Source organism: Ahaetulla prasina, chromosome 1, assembly GCF_028640845.1.
Source record: "Ahaetulla prasina isolate Xishuangbanna chromosome 1, ASM2864084v1, whole genome shotgun sequence".
Taxonomy (NCBI): Eukaryota; Metazoa; Chordata; class Lepidosauria; order Squamata; family Colubridae; genus Ahaetulla; species Ahaetulla prasina.
In genome coordinates this window covers 361,429,678-361,446,599 of record NC_080539.1, presented here as the reverse complement: position 1 = coordinate 361,446,599, position 16,922 = coordinate 361,429,678, and the positions used below count along the sequence as shown (strand labels likewise).

Here is a 16,922-nt window from a genome sequence, read left to right as displayed (position 1 = left end):
GGTCCTCCTCATTTATCCTGGCTCTACTTTCATTTGTATTACCCATTCTTCAACTTTCTCTGACAACTCACCACCACTGCCAAAAACTTACATTCACATTGTTTCCTGCCTCCAGAGAGCCTTGGAACATGGGGAGGCTGTTTCACCCTCCCAGAGGCTCGAGTAAAGCCTGCGGAGCCCGGGGAGGGCAAATACAGGTATGCAGTAGATAGGTGGTTTCCCTGGAATTGAGTAATCCCCTACTCAATTCCAGACAAGTGGCTATCCAGTCTCTTCTTAAAAGCCTCCAGTGTTGGAGCACCCACAACTTCTGCAGGCAAGCCATTTTAAAAGATACTTTAGGAAGTTAGCACCCACCCCTCTCCTAGAAAAATGAGATATTTTAGGAAATATTAAAAGGGCAGAATATTTCCCCTAAAAGGGAGGCAGAAACTCAGCCCTCCCCACACCTTTGTCAATGGGCCATTAAGGCCTGGGCCAGTTTATTCTACCTAACGAAGATCTATCTCCTTCAGGCAGAGTCATAATAGGAATCCCAAAGCCCTTTCATTACATCATCACCCAGCAAAAATCAACCAAGCTTGGGACTCAGGACATGCATGGCCCTATGGGAGTCTGACAACCAATCAGAATACAAGCTCAAATTCTAATAATTCTAATTCTAATTCTAATTATTATTATTATTATTATTATTATTATTATTGTTATTATTATTATTATTATTATTATTATTATTATTATTATTATTATTATTATTATTATTATTATTATTATTATTTAATTTTTATACCGTCCTTCTCCCGAAGGACTCAGGGCGGTTCACAGCCAAGTAAAAACAACAGTAAATAAATGCAATACAAATAAAATCAATAATTAAAAAACTTATTCAATTTGGCCCCGATTTAAAAATACATTTAAAAACCATAAAACCCATTAAAATTTAAAACCCAATAATAAAATTCTAAAAATTCTATGCCAGTCCTGCGCGGAAGAATAGATACGTCTTCAGCTCGCGGCGGAAGGTCCGAAGGTCAGGAAGTTGTTGAAGTCCTGGGGGAAGTTCATTCCAGAGGGTGGGAGCCCCCACAGAGAAGGCCCTTCCCCTGGGGGCCGCCAGCCGGCATTGCTTGGCTGACGGCACCCTGAGGAGTCCCTCCCAGTGAGAGCGCACAGAGAGGGTATAAAACTCAGGCACTCTCAGCATCTCTTCCCTTTTTTTTCTCTTCACCCAAGATCTTCAAGGCATGTGATCCTGTTCACCATTAAAACCATCCTTCCAAGCAGCCACCATGTTTCCAGTGTCTTTCTCCCCACTTGGAACTGAACCCAGGAGGATATTTCTTCCAACAACACTATAGACTATCTTCCAGTTCCTTATGTACACTGTGACTTGATTATCCAAGGCATATTGTAAAACAGATGGCTTTTTACCTCTTAATCTAATCAAGTACTCTGGTCAATCAGCATTGCAACTTTTAGATTGTGTAAAATCTGGAAGTCATGGAGTCAAAAGAGCAGGAATTCATTTCTAGAGGAAGAAGCTTTTGGACTCAAGAATTTCCAGGTCTTATCTCCTTCCGCTTTGGGGAATGACATAATTTCAGTATCTTAAGTTCATTGAAAGGCCTTATGACGTGATCAGCAACCCTCAGCAAGGATGGAAGGGGGAGTGCATGGGTGTGAGTATGAGGCAAAGCAAAGTACACTGAGTTACCCAAATGGTTCTTGGAAAAATAAACCATCTTTCATATGATCAGCTAAACTCTGCACTGCAACCTGGAGACTCTCCGTGGAACTTGTGTGCGATCAGGTCTGCAGAAAAAGGCAGAATCGGTCCTTTTACAAGGCTCAGCAAGTGGATCACATCACACAGCTTAACTGGGGTGTCACAAGGAATAAATTGTTCTATATTTTGTTCTTATTGCCAGACAGAAGGTGAGATTTCTGTGCAATTTTCTGCAATGTGCATCAAGTAACCAACACTGGTTTTTTTCCCCCCCCAGCACTCTGCACCAGGCTGTTTGCACTTGGGAAGTGATTCAGAAGGAAAGAGGAGCACAGCATTTCTTTGCAATTCATTAAACTTTGCAATTTGTTGATTTATTTCAAATTTCTGAACAACCCTGAAAAATAATGGGATTGTTCAAAGTCGCCTAAACTTATTAGTGTCTCAAGAGTATACAAATGTCTTACATCATGGGTGTCAAACTCAAGGCTCGGAGGCCAGATCTGGCCCACAAGGCACTGGAAACAGCAAAGGACCAGCCTTCAGTGCCTCTGCCACAGGGGTGAAATGTTCCCAGTTTGGACCAGATCGCCTGATCTGGTAGCGATGGTGGTGGATGGTTCGGTGAACTGGTAGGCAAAAATCCCTCCCCCTCCCCCATGCCAACCTGAGCTGCATGATCATCAGAGGGTTTTTTAAAAAACTTTTAAAAACATTTTTTTTTCAGCTGAAAAAATGCTTTTAAAAGAAAAGAAAAGCCTCCGAGGATCAGGCAACTCAGCTGGGATCGTCAGATGAGCCTTTTAAAAGCATTTTTTTCTTCGGCCAAAGAGGTTGTAGAAAAAAAATGCTTTTAAAAGTAAAAAAAAAAAGTTGGCCACGCCCACCCAGTCACATTACCCACCACCACCACCAAGCCACGCCCACAAAACTGGTAGTAACAAATTTTACATTTTACCACTGCTTTACCAGCAAAAACGTAACTCCGTTTTCGCTGGCAGAGGGCTGCAGGAGACCTTTGTGGCCGAAAACAGAGTCCGTTTTCACTGGCAGAGTGCTTAGGTTCCCACAGGCTCCCCCGACACAAGTGACGTCAAGCTGGCCAGACCCCCCCCGACCCCGACCCCCCCCCCAGGTGAAACACAACCCTGATGCAGCTTCAATGAAATTGAGTTTGACACCCCTGTCTTAGATGTATCTCTGAATGGATGGAGGTAACCAACAAAATGCTATCTGGAAAGTTTGTTCCTGGATTAAATATCAGGCTTGTGTAAAACAGTGTGAGGATCCTTCTGCAAAAAGTGAGTATGGTTGCATTTGGAGCATCCTGGTAATTGATACTGTCTTCTCCATTAGCAGGTCACATTTATGGAACAAGGTTATCACAAATTGACAAAATTTGCTCTGCTTCAATGAATGGTAGATAGGTGCTGTGAGGTTCAAAGCAAACTTTTTGAATCTTTTCTAAAGCAAACATCTGCCAGGTGATGATCATGGGTACTCCTGGGCTTCATTTGCCATGCCATACTCTCCATCTTGCAGATTTACACATAGAAACACACACAAATACATGCACATGTATACACATACATATACACCAGGGGTGAAGTTCAGCAGGTTCTGGAGAACCGGTAATGGAAATTTTGAGTAGTTCAGAGAACCAGCAAATAGCACCTCTGGCTGACCCCAGAGTGGGGTGGGAATGGAGATTTTACAATATCCTTCCCCCAGGAGTGGGGAGGGAATGAGGATTTTGCAGTATCCTTCCCCTGGAGTGGGGTAGGAATGGAGATTTTGCAGTATCCTCCCCCCAGGAATGGGGAGGGAATGGGGATTTTGTAGTATCCTTCCCCTGCCACACCCACCAAGCCACACCCACAGAACCAGTAGTAAAAAAAATTGAATTTCACCACTGATATACACATATACCAGAGATCAGTGTTTCTCAACTTGAGCAACTTTAAGATATGTGGACTTCAACTCCCAGAATTCCCCAGTCAGGATTTGTAAATTAAGCAGCGGGTTGGACTTGATGACTTCAATGGCTCCTTTCAGCTCTGCTGCCATTAAATGTTTTAAAAAGGGGCATTAGAAGGTGGGAATGACTACTTTCCCAAATTGTATTAGGCACAATATTCCTAAGAGAGGAGCTGACAAGCTGTGTTCTCCAACCACATTTACTAAACAGAATAATATTGCATTATCTGATTAGTGGGGGGGGGGCAACTAGACTAATAATTGCTAATTATATTTTGTCCAAAATATAATTAAATAAATTGGACTTTTGTTTTCTATATCAGCTTACTCCAACCAGGGTTTCTGAATGCAGCTAGCCACAATTTTCTTACAAAAATTCTAGGGAGTAGCAGTCTCAGCTTTATAGGTAATCCTCGATTTATAACCATTTGTGTAGTGATTGTTCAAAGTTATAACAGCACTGAAAAAGGTGACTTATGACCGGTCCTTGCACTTGCAACTGTTGCAGCATCCTATGGTCCTTTTATTATGACTCAGGTACTTGGCAATCATGGTGCAATTGTTAACAGTTGCAGCGTTCCATAATCATAATAAAGGGCCGTGATAGCTCAGGCTGTTAGAAGCCTGTTATTAGAACACAGCAGCCTGCAATTACTGCAGGTTCAAGCCCGGCCCGAGGTTGACTCAGCCTTCCATCCTTTATAAGGTAGGTAAAATGAGGACCCAGATTGTTGGGGGGGCAATAAGTTGACTTTGTAAATATACAAATAGAATGAGACTATTGCCTTACACACTGTAAGCCACCCTGAGTCTTCGGAGAAGGGCGGGATATAAATGTAAATAAATAAATAAAAATCTCATATTTTAACAAACAACCTCCTCATTTAACAAATTTCCTGGACCCAGTTGTGATTGCAAATCAAGCAAATCAAGTGTTTCAATGTTAAAACAACAACAACTCCCTTAAACTCTGCTGAAGATGTTACCTGGACTGATAACAAAACATTCGTAAAACAACCCAGAAGCTTGGAGAATGAACCATCAGCCGAGCTACAGATATTCGTCACTATTGCAAAGATTGCTGTCTTTTCTACCAAGATAGACAAACATACAGAAGAAAACTGATAAGATTTGACCAAAACTTCACCATGGAATATTATCCTGTTCCTCACTTTACCATCTCTCATTAGCATTAGAACAGGGGTGTCAAACTCAAGGCCCGTGAGGTGCTTAGATCTGGCCCGCGGGGCTGGCCTGGAAACAGCGATGGACCGGACCGCAATGTCTCTGCCAGTGAAAACGGAGCGGGGGAGGGCTGTGTGCGGCCCTCCCGAGCTCCGTTTTCGCTGACAAAGGGTTGCAGGAGGCCATGGCAGCCAAAAACGGAGCTTGTGAAGGCTCTGGGTGCCACTCCCAAACTCCATTTTCACTGGCAGAGGGTTGCAGGAGGCCGTCGCAGCCGAAATAGAGCTTGGGAGTCAGTTTTGCCTGCTAGAGCCCTCGGGCCGCTGCAGGCGCCCCCGACACGAGTGACGTTGAACTGGCCTGCCCCCCCTGGCCCCCCCAAGGTCAAACACAATCCTGATGCGGCCCTCAATGAAATCGAGTTTGACACCTCTGCGTTAGATGGAGGTGAGCAAGGGGCACAGATATTAATGATTCAATGGAGAAAAATTTACATAGTGATGGTAGAGCGTTATACTGCTGAAAATTAGACATTTATATATCTAATTGAATAAAGTTTCTTTCCTAGTATCATCATTCATTCATTTATTCAATATACGGTACATAGCCACCTCCTTTACTCTGACGGGTACATTTGATTTTGGGAATTGCAGGGAGACTTCCAGAGGCTATGTGGTCTTTGGCGGGGTTGGGACTAAAATTTTGGCCCTGGAAATGCGAAGACAAGAGTTTGGAATAGAATAGAATAGAATTCTTTATTGGCCAAGTGTGATTGGACACACAAGGAATTTGTCTTGTTGCATATGCTCTCAGTGTACATAAAAGAAAAGATATGTTCATCAACAATTCTAAGGTACAACATTTAATGGACTGAGGAATAAAAGAAAAAGAACATTAAGATTTGTCCCTTTTTAAATGTATTCACCAGTGCAATTATTTATTTAGAAAGTAATTAATGAATGGATTAAGTAGTAGAGGCTTAAGCAGCTAACATTTTGGGATGCTTTGGTCTGGATTTTCTCACTGAGCTGGGCTCCTGACCAACAAAACAGGATTCACCAATCAACACTATAAACCATTTCTACTTTTCAACATCAATCCTGAAATAACACACAAAGTTGCCAAGTTTGCATCATAGCGGCACACAAAATCAGGCAAAGAATAATTAAGAGCAACTACACCTGCCTGAATATGGACAGGCAGCAATGCCTCTGGCTCAGCATTAGTAACCACAGGTTCTCTTCTAACTTCTTTTTTTAAATGAGTTGATTGTACTGGAAATTTTTAAGAAAATGTTGGATAACCATCTGACTGAGATGGTATAGGGTTTCCTGCCTGGGCAGGGGGTTGGACTAGAAGGCCTCCAAGGTCCCTTCCAACTCTGATGTTATGTTATGTTATGTTACTATATTTTTCTCAGGTTTGACAGGGGCTGTGTAAGAAAAGTTTATAATCCTCAATTCCCTTTTGGAAAATGTTATTGGTTTTTTCTATCAACTTTTTTATAATTGTATTTTAAGTTGCTTGTTTAATATTTATACTACCTGGATTACTAACTTTAATATCTTTTCTTTTTTGTCACATGTGTGGAGCCTGAGCAAGCTTCTTAGTATTTTGTTATCTTTTAGTCAAAATTTTTTGTTTGCATGTACCTTTCCTATTATCCTGATATTGCCAATTTAATTTTGGAGATTTGAACACCAATTCCCTTATAATGAACACAGTAATGTTATTTTCTCTCTCTCTCACTGAATAGGAATTAGCTTCCATGGTTAGGATTCAATGATGGCTGGATAGATGTACAGATGGAACAGTGGTTGTATTCAGCAGGTTCTGACCAGTACTGGAGAACGGGTAGCAGTAATTTTGAGTAGTTCGGAGAACCAGTAAATACCACCTCTGACTGGCTCCGCCCCATCTATTCTCTGCCTTCCAAGTCCCAGCTGATCAGGAAGAAATGGGTATTTTGCAGTAACCTTCCCCTGCCACACCCACCAAGCCACGCCCACAGGCCATGCCACGCCCACAGAACTGATAGTAAAAAAAATTTGAATCCCACCACTGAGATGAATGGATGAATAGATAGATAGTAGATAGGCAGATGGATGGGTAGAGATAGATCAACAAATGAATGGGTGAGTGGTGGATGGATGTTTGAATAGATGGAGGGAGGGAGGGGAGAAGGAAGGAAGCAGGGGCATCTACAATTTCTGGGGGGGAAAGCCAAAATGTGATTGAAACAGTCACACGTAAAAAATGGGCAGAACTTTGATTTGTTGTGGCTGCCATCTTGTCTTTTCACCACTCCCTGAGGACATCCCTGATTGACAAATGCACCCATTAGAAACTGCATTGCTAAAAAAAAAACCATTATTTGACAGCAGGCTCTTGGCAGACTTAGGAAGCAGAAGTTGGTTTCAGCAGGTTCTGACCAGTTCTGGAGAACTGGTAGTGGAAATTTTGAGTAATTCGGAGAACCAGTAAATACCACCTCTGACTGGCTCCGCCCCATCTATTCTCTGCCTCCTGAGTCTCAGCTGATGGGGAGGAAATGGGGATTTTACATTATCTTCCCCTGGAGTAGGGTGGAATGGAGATTTTGCAGTATCCTTCCCTGCTACGCCCACCAAGCCATGCCATGCTATGCCATGCTACACCCACCATGCCACGCCCACAGAACCGGTAGTAAAAAAATTTGAAACCCACCACTGAGATGAATGGATGAATAGATAGATAGTAGATAGGCAGATGGATGGGTAGAGATAGATCAACAAATGAATGGGTGAGTGGTGGATGGATGTTTGAATAGATGGAGGGAGGGAGGGGAGAAGGAAGGAAGCAGGGGCATCTACAATTTCTGGGGGGGAAAGCCAAAATGTGATTGAAACAGTCACACGTAAAAAATGGGCAGAACTTTGATTTGTTGTGGCTGCCATCTTGTCTTTTCACCACTCCCTGAGGACATCCCTGATTGACAAATGCACCCATTAGAAACTGCATTGCTAAAAAAAAACCCATTATTTGACAGCAGGCTCTTGGCAGACTTAGGAAGCAGAGGTTGGTTTCAGCAGGTTCTGACCAGTTCTGGAGAACTGGTAGTGGAAATTTTGAGTAGTTCGGAGAACCGGAAGTAAAAATTCTGACCGGCCCCACCCCCATCTATTCTCTGCCTCCTGAGTCTCAGCTGATGGGGAGGAAATGGGGATTTTGCATTATCTTCCCCTGGAGTGGGGTGGAATGGAGATTTTGCAGTATCCTTCCCTGCCACGCCCACCAAGCCATGCCATGCTATGCCATGCTACACCCACCATGCCACGCCCACAGAACCGGTAGTAAAAAAATTTGAAACCCACCACTGTTAGGAAGCCCTTAAAAAGGGACGAAAAGCCACATGAAGCTGGCAGGTTCCACATCCTTTTGTAGGGATTCCTTTACTGATGAAGTGTTGAGCTAGCTCGGGGGTCTCCAACCTTGGCAACTTTAAGACTTGTGGACTTCAACTCCCAGAGTTCCTCAGCCAGCTTTGCTTTGTCCAAATCTTAAAGTTGCCAAGGTTGGAGACCCCTGAGCTAGATGATCCTCTGTCCTTAAAAAAAATCCACTAACATTATGGCTCTATGATTATTTGCTTCAAAGGGTGTCAGTCATCCATGCCAAGCACAAAGAAGCAATGCAATGGGGTAGCCTAAAAAATGATCAAGGATAATATGGAGCCAAGCATGATCCATAGAGAAACTTCCCCAAATATCTGAAAGCAGCAATAGCTCCCCACCTCTCTCTCTCACACACACACACATTTTTCTGAGAGCAATTTGTTTGCATTAACAGCATTTATTTCCTGTTTTACAGTTTTCTTGATTTGACATGTTTTGAAAACAAAACTGTGATTGATTCAGTATTCTCGGTTCATGATGTCCTTCGAATGTATTCCGCAAACAGCAAGCCACAGATTAATCTGGACCCTCTTATCATTTTCCCAGCCTTGGGAATGTATTGTTCCTGATTCCTGCCTGCCCTCCATCTTCTAAATCTCTCCCGTTTTCACAACACAATTTGCCCCCTAACTTGTGGGTGTCCCCAAAACCGGGCTTAGCTAAAACTTGACCAAAACAGATGGATTGCTGGTTTGTTTTAATATAAATGAAATGTTTATATCCAGACTGAAAGGCATTACCAAATATTTGGAGATTCAAAGGTTCTGCAAACAGAGGGAAAGTTTTGTCTTTTGGCAGCCAAAGGGGGAAAAAATGGAGGAAAATATGCCTTGGTGGTAAAAAGAATCAAATCTGATGTTGCTACAAGGCAGAAAGGGAAAATGTTGTATAGGACTGAAATGGCCATTTTCCCCAGCCACTGACTGCTGGTTATGATGGATGTTATAATCCAGCATAGCTTTTGGCTTCCTGTTGGAAAAAGATACCTTTATTTGCTCCATATCAAAATCTCACTCTTTTTGTCTGGAAAGTCAAAAGCATTTCCATCTTCAAATCTATTTTCTACGTTTTCTTGTCTTTGTCTGTTTTTTCCTCACACACCAAAAAAAGAACATGTAGGGGTTAAACATGAGGCAATCAAGGAAAATACAAATATATTATTTATTTTTATCCCTTTATTATTTTTTATTAGTAACTCAAGATGGCTAACATACCAGAGGCGGGTTACAGCAGGTTCTGACCAGTTCTGGAGAACTGGTAGCGGAAATTTTGAGTAGTTCGGAGAACTGGCAGTAAAAATTCCAACTTGCCTCGCCCCCATCTATTCTCTGGCTCCCAAGTCCCAGTTTATCGGGAGAAAATGGGGATTTTGCAGTAACCTTCCACCGGATTGGGGAGGGAATGGAGATTTTGCAGTATCTTTCCTCTGGAATGGGGTGGGAATGGAGATTTTACAATATCTTTCCCCTGCTACGCCCACCAAGCCATGCCATGCCACACCACGCCCACCAAGCCACACCCAAAGAACCAGTAGTAAAAAAAATTGAAACCCACCACTGTAACATACCTAATACTCCTTCCTCTTCCTCCTTTCCCCACAACACCAACCCTGTGAGGTAGGTTTGGCTGAGATTGTGACTTGCCCTAAGTCAGTCAGGTGGCCTAAGGCAGGATTAGAATTCATAGTTTCCTGGTTTCTAGCCTCGTGCCTTCAGCATTAGACCAGACCTGGGCATTATACAGCCCATCTGGGACTTTGGCAGTCTTCTGTGCTCCCCGTGAGGTCAATTGGAAATTAGAAATCAAATATAAATAAGTATGCACCAGTCACGTAATACAAGGGCGTTGCTTTTATTTTGAAGGCGACTGCTATTTTTTTTTTCCAATTTACGTGTGTGTATGTGCGTGTGCTCCTACACACTTTCACAGCCCTGTCAGTTAGGTACACCACAAGAGTCCCAGTTTCTCACGTGACATCCTTGGGAAAATTTCGGACATTTCCTTGGGAAAACCTCATTTCAGACATTAATACAATTGAGCGTGTCCAGAAATAATTTACAAGAAGAATTCTCCACTCCTCTGATCACAACAAAATACCTTATGCTACCACATTTGAAATCCTGGGTTTAAAAAATTTAGAACTCCGCCGCCTTCGGCATGACCCGAGTATAACTCATAAAATCATCTGCTACAATGTCCTTCCTATTAAAGATTACTTCAGCTTCAATCGCAACAATACACGAGCACACAACAGATTTAAGCTTAATGTTAACTGCTCCAATCTTGATTGCAGAAAATATGACTTCAGTAACAGAGCTGTTAAAGCTTGGAATACACTACCTGATTCTGTGGTCTCTTCCCAAAATCCCCAAAGCTTTAACCAAAGACTATCTACTATTGACCTCACCCCATTCCTAAGAGGTCTGTAAGGGGCGTGCATAAGAGCACCAGTGTGCCTACCATTCCTATCCTAATGTTCCCTTTGATTGTATCCAATTCGTATGGTTATTTCATGCTTATACTTATATATACTGTTGTGTTTGACAAATAAATAAATAAAAAATAAATAAAATGAATTCCCCACGCCTGCACTAGACCAAAGTGGCTCTCCCAAATTTGTTTCAGAAAGGCCTGACTTGCTCTGCTGCTTCATAATGAGCGCATGGCCACTCGATGTCACTTGTGTTGGAGGCACCTGTGGTGGCCCAAGTGCTCTGCCAGCAAGAATGGGCTTCTGCTGCGATGGCCTCCTGGGGGGGCAGGGAGGGCAGGCCAGCTCAACATCATTCATGTCGGGGGTGCCTGCGGTGGCCCGAGTGCTCCAACAGGCAAAACTGATTCCCAAACTCCATTTCGGCTGCGACAACCTCCTGCAACCCTCTGCCAGTGAAAATGGAGTTGGGAATGCCACTTGCGGCCCTCATGAGCTCCATTTTTGGGTGTGACGGCCTCCTGCAACCCCCTGCCAGTGAAAATGGAGTTTGGGAGTGGCGCCCAGAGCCTTCACGAGCTCCGTTTTTGGCTGCGATGGTCTCCTGCAACCCTTTGTCAGCGAAAATGGAGCTCAGGCGGGCCGCACTCAGCCCTCCCCCGCTCCATTTTCACTGGCAGAGACACTGCAGTCCAGTCCATCACTATTTCCAGGCCAGCCCTGTGGGCCAGATCTAAGCACCCCACGGGCCTTGAGTTTGACACCCCTGTTCTAATGCTAATGAAAGTTGGTAACATGAGCAACAGGATAATATTCCGTGGTGAAGTTTTGGTCAAATCTTATCAGTTTTCTTCTGTATGTTTGTCTGTCTTGGTAGAAAAGACAGCAATCTTTGCAATACTGACGAATGTCTGTAGCTCGAGTGGAGGATGAGGGTGATGGTTCGTTCTCCGAGCTTGTGGGTTGTTGTTGTTTTACGAATGTTTTGTTATCAGTCTAGGTAACATCTTCAGCAGAGTTTAGGGGAGTTTTTGTTGTTGTTGTTTTAGCATTGAAACATTTTTTTTTTTGCTCTGGGTACAGGTAATCCTTGATTTGCAATCACAACTTGGTCCAGAAAATTTGTTACATGGTGAGGTTGTTTGCTAAGCGAGATATGCCACCCGCGGCCCTCCCGACTTCCATTTTTGCTGGCAGAGGCTCCGCTGGCCAGTCCTTCGCTATTTCCAGGGCAGCCCCGTGGGCCAGATCTAAGTACCCAATGGGCCGGATCTGGCCCCCGGGCCTTGAGTTTGACATCCCTGGTCTATAATTTTAATTTTTTAAAAGCCAAGAACACCTACAGTCAGTCAAATCGTGTTCACCATTGGAGGATGGGTACAAAGTTCTATTATTTGTTTATTTATTTTTTTATTTCATAGTTTTAGATAACCACCCAATTCAAATAAATGACTTTGGGCCGCTTTCTAACATTAAAATAATAAGAAACTTAAAAACATAAAAACCTATAAACAATAAATAACAATCAACGTAATGTATACATTTAATATATAAAATAAATCAGTAACCAGGAGGCAGGCTCCTTCACGCATCTGGGTCCTCAGATTTGAGCACTGAACTATAGGGAACTTTCACACAAAAATGTGTCAACGATTTATGAAGTAGTGGAACACCAGGGAGACACAAGAAACAGAAAACTATGTTGCAGCCAAATTATGACAGACAAGAGACTAGAAGGCCAAACAACAATTATTTAAAAGAGATGATGACTTTTTATGATTCACAGGCTCATCCACAAGCCTCACAAATTTAAAATGCACGGTCCAAAAACCATGCAGTTCTAACATCAATTTATTTCTTCCAAGCTTATTTCTTTATTTCTAACATCAATTTATTTCTTCCAAAGATCAGAATCCATTTCTTTGGGTTTCCTGTACCTTCTGCTGTGCTTTTATTGTAGTTTTGCTTCTGCAAATGAACAGCCCAACCAACCTTTAACAACCCTCTTCCTTATCTATGAATGCATCTCATCTCTTCTGAAGCCTATCATCACATATAGTGGCATGGAGTTCCATCAGCTACCAACATGCATTCTGAAAAGACAGTAAGTATCCTTTACTTATGGATGTCAGAGCAAGACTCAGCTCTTTTTTCTTTCTTTCTTTTTTTTTATTTATTTCAGCTCATCCAATGTACAGTTATACAATTAGTCGGGCTTGCCCAGTCACCCCCCCCTTTTTAACACTCTTCCCTCTTCTACCTTCTTCTACTTTCCAGACCTTCCTCTCCTTCTCTTATCTACATCCTCTCCTCCCTCCACCCTACACCATCCTTCTCCCTCTTCTACCCCTCTTCCTTCCTCTTCTCCTCTTTCCTACCTCCTACTCTCTCCTCTTTTATCCCTCCCCACCGTTCTAAAATGGTAACTGGGCAGACCCGACCCTACATTAATTATATTTATACATCTTCAATAATCCCTGTACATTAACCATCACTCCATCCTCTACCCTCAACCCCCAATTCCCTCCCCTTACCCCCACCCCACCCCGACTTCCCAGAACAAAATGCAGGGTATCAAAACTAACAATCATAATCCAAAATAATTCCTAAATTATAATCTCTAGTCACTCCACACATAATCACACTCTCAATTCCCCTCTCCTTCAGAAATAAATCTAATACAAAATATTTCCTAATTTACTCATATGCTATTCGATATTTTTTTATCTGATACTTATTTTGAATATAATCAATCCACATTTTCCATTCTAAAATATATTTTTCTTGTGTATAGTCTGCAAGACTCAGCTCTTGATGTCTTGCAAACAGTCCATTCTGATTCATTGCTTCTCCTGCTTATATATAAGAAGAGCGAAAGCATTTGGTATCCACAAACAATTTGCCTTTTCGTTAAGTTCCCACTCTGAAAATTAGTATACGGAAGCAAATGTAATCTGGAGAATGGTTCTTATTTTGGAAAGTCTCTTTGAAAGAGAGAGAGAATAGCCATCCTCTGAAGTCTCAACACCAATTCAACTAAACAAGAAGAGTGTGCTGCGCCTGCTAATGAAGTTCCTCATATTAAGTGATGAATACATTAAGGAAGGGTTTTTCAATGAAGAAACTGACTCAGAAAAAAAAAAAAAAGAAAGCAAATTTTGACACAGTCAAGAGCATTTTGGAGAGTACTTTAAGTTGATAACCCTAATTTATCTGCCAATGTTCTCATCATTTGCTGCTCCTATTTACTAACTTCATCTCAAGAAGAGAAAAGAAGAGAGGAGAGGAGAGGAGAGGAGAGAAGAGAAGAGAAGAGAAGAGAAGAGAAGAGAAGAGAAGAGAAGAGAAGAGAAGAGAAAAACATTAGTTTTCCAATCTTCCTCCCTGCTTCTCTTCTCACTTTTTCTTCTTGTGGTTTATCATTTTTGTATCTTAGGAGCTTCCAAAGGAACAAATTTTCAGTTTACTCCTTTCCATCACACCGTTAATTTCTGCCTGCACCTTGGTACCAGAACTGTCCTTCTTTAATCAGAAAAACAGCTTGCCAAGAGCAAGCAGAGGAGATCCAGGGACTGGCTACTTACCTTTCAACTGGGAACTGAGAAGTTGGTGTTCTCTGGCTCAGGGGGCAGCCCAGCGTCTGTCTAAACTGCCTGCATTTGTACAAAGCACAGAAGAGGCGGAAGGGAGGGTGGGTGGGAGAAGGGAGGGGCCTCCAGATTCTAGACCAGAGGTTGGCTGCATCTGCAGGAGTCTTCTCGTCAGCTCAGAAGGGGAAGGGGGTTTGTGGACCTGACTGGGAAAGGGAATTTAATTATTTTTGCAATTGAAGGTTACTTTGGGAAGGTCATTCCAGAATGCTAAGAGAGAACACATGTGCGGCAGAAGATAATAAAGTCCATTTCAATCCCCAGGGCCTAGAACTGAGGATGAGGCAAGAGAAAAATGAATCAGGACAGGACATTCATTGCAAAGGGGTGAGAAAGCTGCCCACCAAACTCTGGAATGGATGAGGGGGATTCCCCACTCCAGATGGAACAGATGTTTTATCGGGGTGGAGTGGGGGTGGGGGAAGGAAGTGTAGAATAGAATAGAATAGAATATTTTTATTTATAGACCGCCCTTCTCCCGAAGGACTCAGGGCGGTGTACAGCCAAGAATAAAATACAGAAAACAAACAACAATACAAAACAACCCTTAAAAAACCTATTTGATATGGCTACTTATAGATAAAATATTACCCTCTAAAATTTACAAAAAATTTAAAACCCATAAAATCAATTTGATAATTTAAAATTTAAGCGAGTCCAGCAAGATGAAATAAGTAGGTTTTAAGTTCGCGGCGGATGGTCCTAAGGTCAGGTATTTGTCGGAGTCCAGGGGGAAGCTCGTTCCATAGGGTAGGAGCCCCCACAGAGAAGGCCCTCCCCCTGGGGGTCGCCAGCCGACATTGCTTGGCTGACGGCACCCTGAGGAGCCCCTCTCTGTGAGAGCGCACCGGTCGTTGGGAGATAGACATTGGCAGTAGACGGTCCCGTAGGTATCCCGGTCCTAAGCCATGAAGCGCTTTAAAGATAGTAACTAACACCTTGAAGCGCACCTGGAAGACAACAGGCAGCCAGTGCAGTCTGCGCAGGATAGGTGTTACATGGGAGCTCCGAACTGCTCCCTCAATAACCCGCGCAGCCGCATTCTGGACTAACTGGAGTCTCCAGGTGCTCCTCAAGGGGAGCCCCATGTAGAGAGCATTGCAATAGTCCAGACAAGAGGTAACGTGTAGCTAAAGCTGAGCCAGTGATGTAGTGGCTAAAGTGCTACACTAGAAATCAGAAGATTATGAGTTCTCGTCTAATCTTAGGCATGCAAGTCTGCTGGGTGACTTTGGCCCAATCACCAGGAGACTGTGAGTTCTAGTCTCAACGTAGGCATGAAAGCCTGGCAGACTGACTTTAGACCAATCATTCTCTCTCAGCTCAATCAACCTCACAGGGTTGGAGGGTATACGTCATCTTGAGTTGTTTGTAAAAAATAATATAAAAATAATAAAGGGATAAAATAAAGCAAAATCCAAACTGCCATGTTTCTAAGAAACTTACTTTCAATGCAGCTTTGACCCACATCACTCAACTTCCTTTAAAGTCCATGAAGACTCTCAGTCATTCAGGTCAGGGGTCTCCCAACCTTGGCAACTTTAAGACTTGTGGACTTCAACTCCCAGAATTCCTCAGCCAGCAAAGCTTTGCCGGCTGAGGATTTCTGGGAGTTGAAGTCCACAAGTCTTAAAGTTGCCAAGGTTGGACAGCCCTGATCCAGGTCATAGTTGTCCCAAAGGTGCTTTTTGAAAAGGCAACTGGACTTTCTGGTTTTTCTTTGAAGACGTTTCACTTCTCATCCAAGAAGATTCTTCATAAGCTGAAGAAGCTTCTTGGATGAGACGCCAACCGTTTTTAGAGAAAATCAAGAAAGTCCAGTTGCCTCTTGAAAAAGCAGCTTTGGGTTCCCTTAAAATCGTTTTATTGTCTCTTCAGGATGCATCCCCTACCATATAAAAGCACATAGCACTCACTTTTTTTCCTACTCCTACCTCTTCCAATTACATCTATGCATTATTGCTCCACCCTCCCCATCCTTTGGAACATGTAATACAGGTGATCCTTGACTGACAACCACAAGTTGGATCAGAATTTCCATTGCTAAGCAAGGAAGTTGTTGAGTGACTCCTGACTGATTTTATAACCCTTTTTGCCGTATTGTTAAGCGAATCTGGCTTTCCCATTGTCTCTGTTTGTGAGAAGCTGGCTGGTAAGATCACAACTGGAGATAACATGACCCAGGCCACTGCAACCAACCTACAGGTAGTCCTCAACTTAAAAAGAGTTCTTTAGTGACTGATCAAAGTTATGACAGCATTGGAAAAAATGACTGTTTTTCATAGTTATGACCATTGCAGCATCCCCATGGTCATGTGATCGAAATTCAGAGGCTTGGCAACTGGCATATATTTATGACGGTTGCAGTATCCTGGGCAGGGGTGAAATGCTCCTGGTTCGGACCGGATCTCCCAAACCGATAGCGATGGCAGCAGGTAGTTCGGAGAATCGGTAGCAAAAATATCTCCCACTCACTGCCCCAGCTGAGCCGCACGATCACCAGAGGTTTTTTCTTTTAC

The 16,922-nt window shown here is 42.9% G+C and overlaps 1 protein-coding gene across 1 annotated transcript in view; it reads right to left on the bottom strand.

The window, feature by feature from the left end:
- TBXA2R (thromboxane A2 receptor) overlaps window positions 1-14,495 on the bottom strand; it is a 68,525-nt gene extending 54,030 nt beyond the window's left edge. The window contains exon 1 of the mRNA XM_058163338.1: window positions 14,338-14,495. The gene's annotated coding sequence lies outside the window, so the exon portion shown is untranslated. The remainder of the gene's footprint in view (window positions 1-14,337) is intronic.
- Window positions 14,496-16,922: the final 2,427 nt, after the last annotated feature.